The sequence below is a fragment of the Camelus ferus genome, chromosome 26 (assembly GCF_009834535.1).
Source record: "Camelus ferus isolate YT-003-E chromosome 26, BCGSAC_Cfer_1.0, whole genome shotgun sequence".
NCBI lineage: Eukaryota > Metazoa > Chordata > Mammalia > Artiodactyla > Camelidae > Camelus > Camelus ferus.
The window spans coordinates 16,363,712-16,378,691 of record NC_045721.1 but is presented as its reverse complement, the minus strand read 5'-3'; positions in this window follow the sequence as shown (position 1 = coordinate 16,378,691).

The window sequence follows — 14,980 nt, the reverse complement described above, 5'->3', positions numbered from 1 at the left end:
TTGAAAGATGTTACTTTTCTCCTGAAAAAAAAAAACCCACCTTTTTTGATATGTAAATCAAATAAAATACATCTTTTAACTACGTGGCTGGACATAAATTTTAACTACATTTGTTAATGATTGAAGTCATAAGTGAGCAAAAGTAAATGATCTCAGAATGCATTTTATTCCGTGTTAATAGTATGAATGAGTATTTTTGATAAATCACAATACTATATAAACTTTTATCTATTTGAACTAAAAGGCAATACTTTGAATAATGGGAAAAAAGTAAATTTCCTTAGATTATAAGGGTGGCTGGGGCCCTTTCAACTAATTTTGTGAGTTAATGAGCCATGATATTTTTCCTTAAAGAATGATTTTTCAAAGCATCAGGTGAATTTAGGTGATGAATTATTTTCAAGCAGTACAGAGAGTTCCAAGAGCTAAGTGACTTTTTTCTGATGGTCCTAATAAGAGAGTAGAAATAAATCTGCTATCCAGAGAGAATCTCCTAGTCCTGCTTTGTATACACGCTTCATAGGCTTCATACAATTACTTTGTACTGATTGAGTGTCACAACGCCAACTAGGATTCAGTGGTTTCCAATTGGTTTAGGGTTTGGATGAGTAACTGTCCTGGTTTTAGCACTAACATCTCACATCCAAGGACACTCTTCAGTGCCAGACAGACGTAGATGGTTGGTCAGCTCATCCTGGCCTCGGAGGCATTCAACTCCATGCCTCGTCTGCTCTGGTCTTGGACCCTGCTCTCTGTGAGGGAATGCAGATTGACAAATTGAACCGTGCCAGTTAAAGATAACGCGTGGTGATCATTTGTATTTCTGGAGAAATGAGCTTAGCACAAAGAAATGCTTACTCCGCAGTAGACATATTAAAAAAGAGTTTGTATAAATGAATGTTGGAAGAAATGGAAGATTAAATTGCGTGAGTGCTAGGATTTTGAAGCACAACATAAGAGGCGCAACAGGCATGAATGTGATAGCACCCTTCTTAGAACTTGAAGATATTTGCCAAGTGAGACGTCACCTGCATGACTGCAGAAAAATAAAAGATTGCTTTGCATTGTGTTCATTACTTGTCTTAATCTGCTGGGTCTGGCATTTGGCATTATGGATGACATGTGACCCTGGAGCAGATGACGTTGTCCAGGTTGTAAAATTGCATGGATGTAGCCATATTTCCCTTTCTCATTATCCTATTTAGAAAAATACATAAAACATATGTAGTGGGGGAGAGTGTTTCAAGTTTTGAGCTAAGCTTTGTTCCCCAGAAAACTCAGATGTGTTGGGTCATGTACAAGAGACAAAAATAAATAAGTAAATAAATAAATAGGAAAATAAAAAATCCCATGGTAGCTGGGCAAGTTTTTAGGAGCACAAGTCAGGTCCCAGGACAGCCAGTCAGGGTAAGACGTCTTGCTTCGGTGGGTTACTTTCTCTAATTTCTCCCCGCCTTACCCACCTCAGAGACTTATGCCAGGGCTCTGAAGAGGAGGCATGGCCACAAAATGTACGGGAGAATGGCTCAGTGTGGCCTTCTCAGCTGTGGGCAGCCTGTGCAGGAAGTGCAACGGGATGCTGTAAAACCAAGTGCGGTCCAGGGGCTGGAGCTCGTGAAGCTATCACCTGAGGGATAAGCACCACCACCTGATTTTATAACTAGTTATAGGGATATAGTTTTAGTCTCTTTAGGTGCATAGATTCACACGTATGAAAACAGAGGTGCTGACGACGTAATGTACTATGTATACAGTATATGTGCGTGTCCAATCTTCCCAGTTTTCTGATTACATGTATGTGCATTTGTTCTAAGTACACGTATCTGTGTTTATTCTGCCTGGTCTTCTGATTAGGGAAGCTTAACTCATAAAAACTGTTGTTGGCATCACAGTACTGTTCAGAGGGTGACAGAGGGTGACAGAAGGTGAAAAATAATCCTGTACTTAGAATCCAGGAAAATGCTTCATGTGTTAAAAATAAGCAAACGAAAATCGTCAAGTGTCAAAAACCTCCAAAATACTATCCCTTCGCACACATTGTTAATTTCTGTGACATTACACTTTCGTTGTTCAGTTTAATTGGGTATTGAATCACTTTTAAGTTCTAAAATTAGTTATATATTAAACTCCTTTGGCGGGGTGGGGGGGGGAATTGAATGACTAGCACAGAATTAAAATATAATCTTCAGAGGAATCAGCCCTCTAATCCAGTTTAGATTTTAGAAGACTTTGAGAAGATACTCCTTTTCAAAGCATGCCAGATGGAACTTAGTAACGCAGATATTCCACATGATTATGAAAATGAGCACTCATGTTGTACCTCTGACAGTCTTAAAAAAAGAACAAAACCCGGCAACTATGCAGATATATGGGAGGGACCTGGGGGTAATAACACACTAATGCTATCATATATGAAGTCTTTACCAGATTCAAAATCACACTCAACTTTCTTTTTATCTATTCCTTTGAGCAAGGATTTTGCTGAAATAGGATGAGACAAGATTCCAGCAGCCTTTTAGCAGCCAACTCTGCTCCACCTTCGTAACGCATTCTGCTTATCCCCGGGAACTTGTTCTCTTTGAAGTGTTTCACACACTGATTTTGTGTTGATATCCCCCCCTTGCCACCCCCACAGGAGCTTTCTCAGGTAGAGATGCTGTTTACAAATCAGAAATTTCAGGGGTCATTCCTTCAGGCGATCAACCAACAAGCACAAACTAGAGAACGCAGGGAAGCCACTGTTTCATTGTGAGGACCATATTGTGGGTCCCACCCAACCACAAAGTAATGGCCCTTGAACTTTATCACATTACCCCATTCTGTTCCTTGTCTCCATCCACATAGCCATCTTACTTCATCCAGCAGCTCTCACTCCCCTCCTCTCACCAAGCAATACTCGATGAAGGAGAGATCCTCAGGGACAGGACACCGATAAACGCAGGGATGCACACTCAGCCCAGGGTCGGATCGCTCGAGCTACTCAACACACCACCCTCCTGCAGACATTATGGTGGGACCAAAAATCTTGCCATTTTGTTGCATTTCTGGCAAATGGTCCATTCATCCAGTTGCTACTGTTTTAAAATGCACTCCTCCAAATTAATGCTTTCCACGGTCACAAGCAGGTTGAGCGAGAGAATACGAAACCAGGGGATTAATTTCTCACCACATATACCAATCTGTGCGACTTTTCTTCCGGGCAATGTTGCTGAGGATTCTCTACAATTGGTCTGTAATTATAAATGTAGTAAAAGACTATCTCCCTGTTCATCTTTGAAGGGAATTATGCAAGAGAGGTCATCTCATTAAATCTGATCTCGCCGGAGGGCAGCTCAGCTTAAAAAGTGTAGAAGTGATTTTTGCAAATCAGGAAAAAGAGTGATGATGTATGGTTCACAGATGCTTCATTATTTGAAAAACAAACATGACAAAAGAGGTCGAATGTTAACTGCTGAGTTTATATATAGAACAACTGTGTTACATGTTATGCGTGAATAAGGAAATAACAAGTCAGAACTCCTAAGCTGAGGAAAAAACACAGCATGAGAAAAACCTGGGGTTGCTGTCGAATTTCAACACAACCCGACTCTAATTCAAGTGTTATATTCAGAAATGTAAATTTATTTTGACAAACTTAGAGCAGACCCCTTGAAAGCTCCTTGGGTAGTAGTGGGACTTCTGGTGCAGAAAAGTTACCCTTAAGAAGGCTGTGCTGTCCCAGGGGCTTTGGAGCAAGCTCTTTGTTCAACCAGAGACATCTCAGAAATGTGTGGAACAGGGGAAACCTTTCGCTTCCTCAGTCAACAGCCTTCCGTTACAGAGAAGAGGGACCAGGAAGGCGAGGAAGAGGCACCCCACGTCAGGGGCTCATCTGTCCCAGAAGCCGTCCCCGCATCCACGACGGACTTCTCAGTCAGCAGTGGCTACAATGTAAAGATCCTAACCACAACTTTAGACAGAAACATAGACATTGAAGTAGTTCCTTCCAGGCAAAGCCAGTATAAATTTGTGTTGGCATTGTGGTAGCTTTAAAACACCTGACTGCGGCTAGAGAACCTTGGGGCCAATTGCTTCTGAAACAGTTCCTTGAGACCCTTCACTCCTGGGAGTGTCAGTGTGCTAAGCTGCTCAGAGGAGGCTTCGTTATGATGGTGATGGTCTGCATTTTCCAAAGAGAACTGTTTCAGGTTCTGACTTCTAGAGAGTTTAGTGACAATTTCCTTGTGGCTTCGTCATTCATCACGTGGTCTGTAGAGGTCCACTGCAGCCAGGTTTCCTCAGGAAAGGGGACGGGAGGAGAAGCCATCTGATAGGACAATGAGACATGTAACAACTTCCTAAAGCAGAGGCCGAAGCCATCCTGGGCCGGATGCAGTGACTCAACACCGTCTTGCTGTGTGCTTGAATACATGCTGACCATCAGAAAACTTAGATGGTGATTGTTTTTCTTTTTCCTTCATATTTGTGAAAAGAGCAGCCAGTTTTTGTTAAATGACTAATAGATAAGGATGAATATTTTGAAACCAGAAAAACGGGGTTCAGTATCATGGGCAGGGCTAATAGGCAATACTAAGATACTGAACAAAAGCTTGCGTGTTCCAAACTGCCTAAGCCAGTTTAGGTTTTCTCATCCGTACTACAAAGATGAATATTTTCACATTTTCCAAAGTCAGATCAATATTGTAACAAGAACGTATTTGGTAATGCTTAACCGCCCTCCAAAGGTTACTGAAAAGAATGACTAAAATGATGGTTGTGAACCAATTTTATACAAATATGTGCCGTATACAAATGTTGGTTTTACGGTAATGGTTTGGATTTCATCCCTATCTTAAGTGGAAAATGTTAGAATATGAATTGCATTTATTTTCAGTAGCCTAATAACAGCATGTGTGTTGGAGGAATCCCTTCTCAGTCTCACTCTACTCAGTCTTGCTATTAAATACTTGGTAAATTGAGTTGAAAGTGTGCTAATTGGATTTGCAGACAATCCAAAGCCAAGAATCGATGCTTTAGGTGAGGATTAGAGTGTAATAGGATTCTGATAAACTTGAGGAAATAGGCCACTGTCCACCAAATGAGATTGCCTAAATGTGTCCACAAAGCCCAAAGCATAAAACAAAACGAAATGCCTAAAATAACCAAATGCATTCATCTCTGAGCAATGCTGCATTTATGCACACTTACTGAACTTTCATTTTTCTGTCTTTTATTCGAAGTTCAGGTTTTTTCATTCTTCCGTTTCTAAACTGAATTTTCTCCATTGTTATTGCCGTATTGAGTTAAAAAGTGATTTTGCACTGACTGTATTAGCTATAGTGAAAGACTGCATTGGCGATTTTGAGGAAAGCTGCCATTTGATTCCGAACTTAAGGATGCAAAAGGAACTCATGGAAAATTTCATGAAGGCTTTCCACGCATCCCATGATCAGGAGACTAAGACTCACTCAGCACAGAGCGGGGGGAAGCCATCTGGCCATTTTCTCCGTCTGCGTCTCTAACGTTGGGATCTGGATGTCATTATTAGTGTCACTGCTTGAATCACCTCCCACGCTTTTCCACAATCCAAGATCATCATTTTTTTAAAAAGGTGCTTGAGATACTCTGGTCACAATCTTTGACTTTTCAGTGCTTAGAAATTAGAATTACTTTAGTTTTCTATATTTGTGTTGGTGTGGGTTTCCATCTCGCAGTGTCATCATTCTCCGTATTGCTTTTAATGGTGATCGTTAGATGGCCTTTGATAATGCAGCTAACACCCATGCTAGTAAGGCCATATCCTCCAAAATAATCACCAAGTTTGTGTTCGGTCTCTCCCTCCTTTCACACTGTCTGACAGGTGCCTCCTATAATTATCTACAAGTGGTTCTGATTGGGGTTGCATTAGGCTTGTGTATTTTTCCTGAAGAGAACTTTATTGTTGGAAGGAAATGACTGAGAGAGGGCATCGTGGATGTGGCAATTGACACCCAGGTCCCTCTTCAAGAACGCCTTGATGCCTCCCCTGCTGGGATGCTGATATCAAAGTCTTCAGCTCTTTTCTGTCTTCAGGGATAGACAGTTTTCTGTGTTGAATTTTTGGACATGAGTCCGTTTTCAAACTTAGAGCCACCTGATTGAAAAGAAACTGGAATTCCAGGGGTCAGGACCCAGAAATCAAACAGCAACTGTTTACAGTAATGATTTCCTGGTCCTCCCCCAAAGTAATTAGTAATGCAATGCCTGGTAAGCCTCTTTGGGTTTTGGAGGTTGCATATTCCACACCTGGAAATACCAGTCTGGTCTATGTACTTAGTGAGTGACAGAAAGGACTGCCATCTTAGAGTAGCCACAGTGGGAGAAATGACGGCGAGGTATTGGCTCCTACTTACCAAGGCTGATTAAGTGCTTTCTGCCATCAGATATCCAACTTGCCAGAAACAGAGACCAACGCTGAGCCTCAGTTATGGCACCATTTCTCCAGAAAGTGAATTGGCCGCTTCGTGGCAAGTTGAGTACACTGGACCCTTCCACCTGGAAGAGCAAAATTTCCTTACCACAGAAGTATACACATTCCAGACTTAGGTTTGCCTTTTCTACTCCAAGGGTTTACAGAGTGTTTGATCTACTGGCATGGGATTCAGCATGAAATGGACTCACTTTACTGCAAAGGCGATTTGAAGTAGGATATCCTGGGGGCCACTAGTCTTATTACATAACGCTGCAGGTGGGACAGAGTGTCAGCGAGGCCTGCTGAAGGCACAGCCTGAGCGCCAGCTTGTTAGCCTTACTCCGTGAGGATGGGTCACTCTCCTGCATGATGAAGTATCCACCTTGAATCCAAGACTTGAAAAAGGACTGTGTCCCAGTAAGGAGAATAAACTGTCTGGGGAACCAAAGGATAGAAGCCAGGTGACCTTACTTATCGTCATTCTCCATAACCCACCAGGAGACTTTGGGTTTTCCACCTCGGCAACTCTGGGCTCTGTATGGTAGGAGATTCTAGTCCCCAAGTCAGGATGATGGAACTGTCTCCATCTGGAAATTTTATGGCCTTGGCAGAGAGGAAAAATGGCCACTCACTCACTGGACCTTAAGGCTTTCTCTAAGAAGAGACATACATCACTTCTGCTCATTCTCCATTGGCCAAAATAAGTCACAGGGCCGAGCCTAATCCTTACCCAGGGAGAGGCAGCAAGTATTTTAAAACAAGACTACCTTTAATCACAAGAATTTATATTATTATACATAATTATAAAGCTTACCAGGAAAGAAAAACAGTGAGGAAAATGAATAGATTATTCCTGTTATTACACTATGTTAATTATTAAAACTATTTGCAGACATGAAAAGTCAAGGCATTTAATGTAATCACGCCGTAAAGAGTGTTTATTTTTTTGTATCATAAAACGGTAGCATAATTAATGCTGGAAAGACATTATCTAGTTTCTGGGACTGCTTTAATTTTCATAATTTTAAATAAATCGATGTGTAAATTTTAAGTCTGGACTTGACTTAAAATTCTAAAGTCAAGTTAAATAAATAGCTGCGGAGTAAGGGGGAAGAATGAAGCGGGGGAGGGGGGAAATGTAGTTCTCTGGCTGAGGATCCCAATTTGCCTAAAAAACTAGTAAATATTGATCTCTAATAGAGGTCAGGTCCTGCAACAGGTGCTTTTAACTACATTTTTGTTATTACCTTTTCTTTAAAAATTCTTTGATTGGTTAGTTTTTTTTCTTTCTTTCTTTTTTATTTGTCAATGAGAAAATATATTGAATTCATCGGCTTCTACATGGCAGAACTAAGATTTAAATCCAGAATATCTGACTTCAATTTCATTGCCTTTTTTTTTTTTTTTTCTATCAATCCACACATTTAGGATCTGAAAGACTGCAAATGAAATTTATAAGGGAGTACCTAGGTTTGGGATCAAACACAGAAATTCTCTACCATCTGGACTACCGCATCCAGGGGGCGATGTTGGCAGTGGATAATTTGGAAGCTGCCAAAGGGCTGCCATCATTAGCTCAAGAAACTCACAGCTTCTCGCTCAGTGCTGCCTGGCTTGTCCGGCCTTGGAGGTGACATGCTTTTCTACAGTAGATAAACAAGCTACCCTGAAGCTCCAGAAAGGAGGGACTCACAGTTTGGTTGAAAGAAAGAGCTCAGGCAGGGTTTCAAATCCATCCACAGAATCCAGGCTCAGGGCTCTGGAATTTCTCCGTAATGTTGCCATCCTCCCACATTAGGGAGGAGCCTTGCTATCAGGTGTGTGACAGTAGGTGGATGGTCAGCGGTTGATTCAATAGCCTTAGGATTCGCAGGGCACGCAATCTGGGGGTTTTGTGGGAATGTTGTGCTTTCAGGTTCAGTGAGAGATGAGCATGTCCATTCTTGTCTAGTCCCACTGAAGACTATCAGAACCCATTTATGGGACGACTGGCTGGAGGTAGAGCCATTCCAGCCACCAAACAAAACGGAGCCAGTGGGTGCCTGAGATGTGATTTCACTACATGAGCTAAGCATATACGTATACATTGCACAAGCATAATTCCTTAGAAGACCACTGGTGATATTTATTTCTCCCATTTTCCTTAGAATAAAAGGAACCACCTTTATTTGGGACCTCACTAGGTCTCATGCTGTAAGTCCTACATTGCAGGTTAGATTTCCCAGGAAACAGGATGCAGGTTGTTTATTTGTGTCTTTGGCATCAACACCAGTGGGAAGAAAGTAGGCTGGGGCCAGTGGCAGGGAGAATGGAGCTCTGGAGGGAAAATGGCCTGCCCGAATCCTCCCACGTTGGGGCAAAACGCCAGGCACTTGTACGATCACCTTCATTACTCCTAAGACGTGGGCTCTCCTGGGAGGGATGTGGTCGTGGGTGAGGCAGCTCTCTGAAGCTGGAGCAATGCCTGAGAGAGGTTACAGATAGAGGCCGTCTCTGGCAGGACTTAAAGTCTGAGGCAACAAGGCGTCCTCTTGGGTATCTACGCAGTGCATCTCCTTGTCCATCACAGTCCACCCCCGCGCCACTCCAACCCCTCTCTTCATATACATCTGGGAAGCAGCAACTAAGGTTGCTGGTGGCCTCTCTGCCTAAAGGAAACTTGGCAGAAGATGATGAGTGACCCGGCCTCCACACCTGCCCCTCATCATCACCTCCCTCCTGTCCTGCCCATGCTCGATTCCCCGCAGCTCTGTGGCACTTCTGCTTGGGAAGTGGCTCACCTGGGACTATGACTACACTCAGCCCCAAAGGACAAAGAGAGAACCCAAGTGTGTCACCAGGTGCATCACCGCACATACTCCTCCACGCCCCACGGTGACCCGCAGTCCTACTCCCACTAGATGGTCAAGCCAATTACCTTGCCAGCTTGGATTTTCCTTTCCTTAACTGCTGGTCTCTGGACACAAGGCGCCCAGGATGGCCAGGCATCATCGCGTGTAGCTGAACAGGGCTCTCATTATATCCACTGATGAAAGTGTTCTTTTTCCATTTTCCTGTGGATATATTAAAATATTTCAAATAAAACTGGTATTATATAATAAATACAGTTCTACTTTTCCCCTTTATTTATCAATACATCTTGTTGAAAAAGACATTCACAAAGCACCCATTTTTACTAGTCAGAGTTCTTGAATAATTTTTTTTAAAAAGGTAAGCAAATAGAAACTGGTTAATTTGCAGAGGCAAGGAGACTGTTGGAAGGATATTGGGTAGTTCATAGAATTAGTCAAATTTGAAAACCCGTCCAGGCAGGAACCAAGGAAGAGGACCAGACAAACAGGCCCAATGAATCGGATCTCTGGCCGCCCCCCGCCCCGCTCACCGGCACGGTGTTCGCTGCCCTTGACCCCGACAGCTTTGTCAGGACTCCTGACTGCACTTGGGGGTGTGAGTCTAACAAGTGGACAAGTGGTGTGTACTGTACCCTCTCACATAGTAAAAGGAATTATGTCCTTCCTAGATGTTAGAGGGGAAATGTCTTTTCAATAGTCTCTGAAGACATTTTAAGGACCTCTGGGCCTTGAGTGCTTCTCAATTTGTGGCAGTCCGTGGGCAGCGTGACTTTCTTGCAAAATGGCCTTACGGATGGATGACCCTTCAAGAGTCACTGTTAGTTTTCTAGGTTTTAAAGTGAAGCAGACCATGTAATCTGTGTTTTATTTTTCGTCACTCCTGGATCTGACCTTGGGGAGGTTCAAGGGAGGTGGAAGTGGCTCTTTACCTGCGGATGTTTCACAGCGATGAACCCGAGAAGATGCTGTTCAGCAACTCGGAAGAAAGTGCTCGGCTCCGAGAGGGAGGAATTTTTCTCTCAGGACCAATTTGATCCTGTGCCGTAAAATCTTATATTCATTATCAAGTAGCGCTGATTAAATGTTCAGATGTGCAGAGTGCTGTCCTAGGAACCATACAAAGAGAATTATCCTGCCCTGTAGGACCTTAAAATCAAAAGCAGAAATTTATTACCTAAGAGGTGTCATTGAGCACCCTGGGTCGGATGGGACATGAGATCTCCAGTCACTCTAGAATGCTCCGGCCTCCTGAGCATGCTGTTTTTGGTTGTGGAAAGCTTTTGAATTTTTCCCCTCCATGCCATTTAAACCCCACAGTCTAGGGATTAATACTGAGTGTATAGAGAAAATGCAAATTAAATGCACCCTTTGATTGTATTTATTTATTTTATTTACATGGATTCTATATAAAGCTAAAGAACGTTTGCTTCGTTGGTTTTGAACCACCGATTTCTTGAGCAAGTCACACTAGGCAGTTTGAAGTGGCCACAGTGAGTATAAGAGAATCTCTCTGAGCCTTGTCCATTGTAACAATCACAGCAGAGTCTTACCTAGTCTGACCGACTCCCTGTAAGCTGTGAAGAATAAATCCCACGTCACGTCTTTGGTAAGCTGTTGCACTATTTACTATATCCATAGCAACCATATGCTATTTCTGAAGCTTTTTCTTATATTATTGGTCCCATAAACCTTAATATCCTGGAAATCCCAATTTTTTGACACTCAAGCCTCATCTGCCAAAACTTATTTTTGTCCTTAGAAACGGCATAATAATTCTTCATGAAACGACCCGTCCTGATTTCGGTTTAGCAACGTGCACAACACTGTGCCTTCTTATGACTAGTATTCCATCAGTAACCTCCCTCTGTCCCCACCGCCACTGTAATGGAAGCCCAACCTTCAGAAAAAGCAGTGCCACCAAGTTAGCATAGAAGAATAGGGCTGACAGATCTGTGGCTGCCCTGAGAGATGTCAGGATGAGCCGGGTAAAATAACATCATAAAGTCTCAATAATTTTATGCGAAATCTAAATGTTTTGCTGTGTTGGTGACCGTCCCTCATGGGGAGATATTTTTGTCATTGTGGAAGTTGTTTTCATCATTCCTGTGGCTGCAGTATCTCTGTCTCTGCTCAGTCTAGTAGAAGCAGGGACAGATAGCCTGAAGGTTGCGATGAAGGCCAAATCATACTTGGCTCTTCTGTCTCCCTCAGAAATGTGCCCCGTCCTCTTATCCTGTCAGGGAGGGATGCTGGGAAGATTTTTGTGCTGAGTCAGGCAACTCAGTGCTGAGGAGGTAGACCAGTGATACCTTGTAAACTAGTAGCAGAAACCATCCAGCACTGGGCAGGGCAACTGCTGCCTGGTATTTGAGAAGTCTGGCCATAACTGAGTTTTCAGGGAAAGCTTCTGTTTTATTCTTGGGCACAGTTTGAGACTCAGAATTACAGCCCTCAAAAGAAGGACTCTGGCTCATTACAGCAGCTCTAATATCTGGTATCTGGGCTCTGATCCTGCCCTCTGAGTAACCCAATTCTTTACGAATGGGATGAAAACCTTCATGTTGTGAAATCCTCGGAGAGCATCACTCCCTAAACTGTCCTATAGAACAATGGTAAAATCATTCAGAGTCTTCAAGGAGACGGTAAACGTTTTTATTCCAGCCTTCGGTTAAACAGAAATGGAGCATAAGGACTTTAGGGTGTGCGAACAGATACAAAGATGACATAAATTGCAGGCAGAAGACTTAAAGCATTTATACATAAGATTTATAAACAAACTTATTAATCTATAATAAGTAAATACAACATAAAATAAAAGGAAAACATCCACTAGAGAACGCTAGGTAAATTTTTATTAAAATTGTCCATTCTAGTTTCATTTTAGTTTCTGAAATGTGGTTTCCTATATATTATCATAAATAGTTAAGGAGATTAACTCACTCTTCTTGTTTTGTTAAATTCCTTCCTAATCCTTGGACAGAGTTTTGAAAGCGCCTACAATGTCAGCTGTTCTCCCCAGCACTTTGAAATCTGTGTAACCTGGCTATTCGCTTAACCAAGCTAGGTTATTTTTCTACTAAAATCTACTTCAGATTTAAAGTTATTCAAATTATCGTTCTACTTTTACTATAGAACTATTTCTAATTATTTTCTTATCCTAAAACTCAACACAGAAGTTAACTATCATTTTCAAGAAATGTTTAAGGAGGCTGACAATGTAAAACAATATATTCTAAGCCACCTAAACAGTCATATCTAGTAATTGATTTGCCAGTTTTGAGCACCTAATATGTGCCGTGCATTCGGCTACATGCTAAGCATAAAGATTTAACTGGTAGCATAATGGCAGAGTAGCCACTATCAGATTGACCTCACATATTTTGTGTACTCCTGTATGAGTACCAGTCAAAACAAAACAAAAATAATTTGCAGAAAGCAGGAGATATAATTTTTCCCTTTGGTTTGAAAGAGTGAGGCTGATTAACAGAAATACCATCTATCAATCGATCTATCATCATCTTTTTGCACACAAGTAGTTTCAAATACAATTATATCAGTTTTTGTAAAGTCATTCCTACTTAGGTAATAAAATGAATTGTTACTTAGCTATTTACAATACTCCTTATAAGAAAATTTTGTTGCATTAAAGTACATTTAAAATTCTCATCTTTATAAACACTTTTTAAAAATGTTATGAGCTGTCTGGATACAGGCACTTGATTCTTCTGTTCAATTTAATTGCATCTTACTGTCTTATTACAATGTAAATTGCATGATATTATAATACACCTAAATATCTGGGCATTAAATATTTATTTGTATCTGAAAATCTGTATAAACCTATATGTGAACATTTGAAACTTGAAAATATGCCTCAAAGTAATACTAAATATGGCAATACAGCTAAAGGAACAATAGAGGAAAAATTAGGAGATAAATATAATTAAAAGTATGTATCATATTTATATCATTGAGTACTCAAAACATTTTATTATGAACATTCTAGAGTCAAGTTTTAAGATGTTCATTAGCACTAAAGGTGTTGATTGCAGAATTAAACTACATAATTAATAAAGGATGATAACTTAACAAAATTATATAAAGTCTCAATCTTTTCTAAGAATTTAAAATATTAATAGTGTAATGTGTCTCACAAAATTTTATTTAACTAATGAACTAAAGGAATTTTTAAATGTAATTTTGTATTTCATTTTCTTCCGCACCTTCTACTTTTTTAATCACTAATCTTTATTTAGTTATCACTGAGGTATAGAAACAATTCACAATTAAAATAAATATAAGTTTTGCATGGTAGCCATCTGATGGCTACTTAATTCCAGTCTTATTTCACAAGACTCTCACAAGAACAACTTGTGAGAAGAAGTAAATTAATCAAATTAAATTATTAAAGGAAGAAGTAAATTAATTCAGAATCTCAACAAACCTCCCTGTCTCTAAATCCTGGACAACAGTATACACATACTTTCTTACAGCACTAGGATACAATTTGGGACTTGTAAGAAAGGGGTACTTGTGCCTAATTTATTTTCCTGAAGCAGTTTAGGTCCTGGACTTTTTTTTTTTTTTTAGTACAAAAACGTTTTCAGGGGTCAATAAACATTGAATGGTTGGAAGAAGATTCTGAAATTGTATATTAAAGGAAGAAAAACATTATTTTCCTAAATCATTTACTTTTATTTTTAATTTTAAAAAATCTAATAAAGTAAGAAGTAGATACACATTTTTAATATAAATAATATTGTAGAAATAGCCATTAAATATGATTATGCAGGGTACAAACGGAAAGACATTTTGAAAAAAATATGAATCCTGTAGGAGAGCTGAGGTTTTTTTTATTTTGGATCATTTATTTTTCCTTACCTAGTTCAACTTGATGCACACATATTGACGATTTATTTTGTACTTAGCATTGTGTTAGTGTTGAAGAGATAAAGACAATGTGGTCTCTGCCCTCAAGAAGAACTTAAAGGTATTTTTCTTTATTTCAGCAGGTTTCCCTATTGAATTATGAAATTAATCTCATGGAGATCATTGTGACAAAAAAAACAAGGGACTGTGAATGTTTGGAACTGGCTATCCATGACCATAATTATGGATGTCACTTGAGTGTGAGAATATGTATTCTTTGACCATAAATTTAAAATTTAAGCTCTGAGGCATATTTATTCTAATTGTAAGGAATATCTTGACCTTCCTGAAAAATCAAGGAGAAATCTGGGGTGAGGAATATTTTGCCCAAAATAAGACATGTGAAAAACATACTCATGTAGAAGTTCTCAATGATCAGATAAATTTAGCTGAAAAGGGTTTCCAAATTTTTTTCTGATAGAGATGGAGGAAATGGGAAAGCCAGTAGAAAGCAATTACTAAGTATGATTAAATCATTTATACGCTAAGAACTATTTTTCAAACCCTCACTAACAATGGTAAAGTAGCTTGATTACATTGTTTATTAATAATCTTCCTCTACTTTGTAAAATCATAAAAATATGAAATTAAAATAAGAAAACAATACAGAAGCTGATCTTGCTATGTTATGGTGGGAAATTCAAAATTTCTTAACAAAACAAACAGTAAAGAGCAAAGAACACAATGTATAACGAACACACACACTGAGAGAAAAAAAGCTGGGAAAGTCCATTCTATATTCATTCGCCCAAATCTGAGCTGTGGGTTT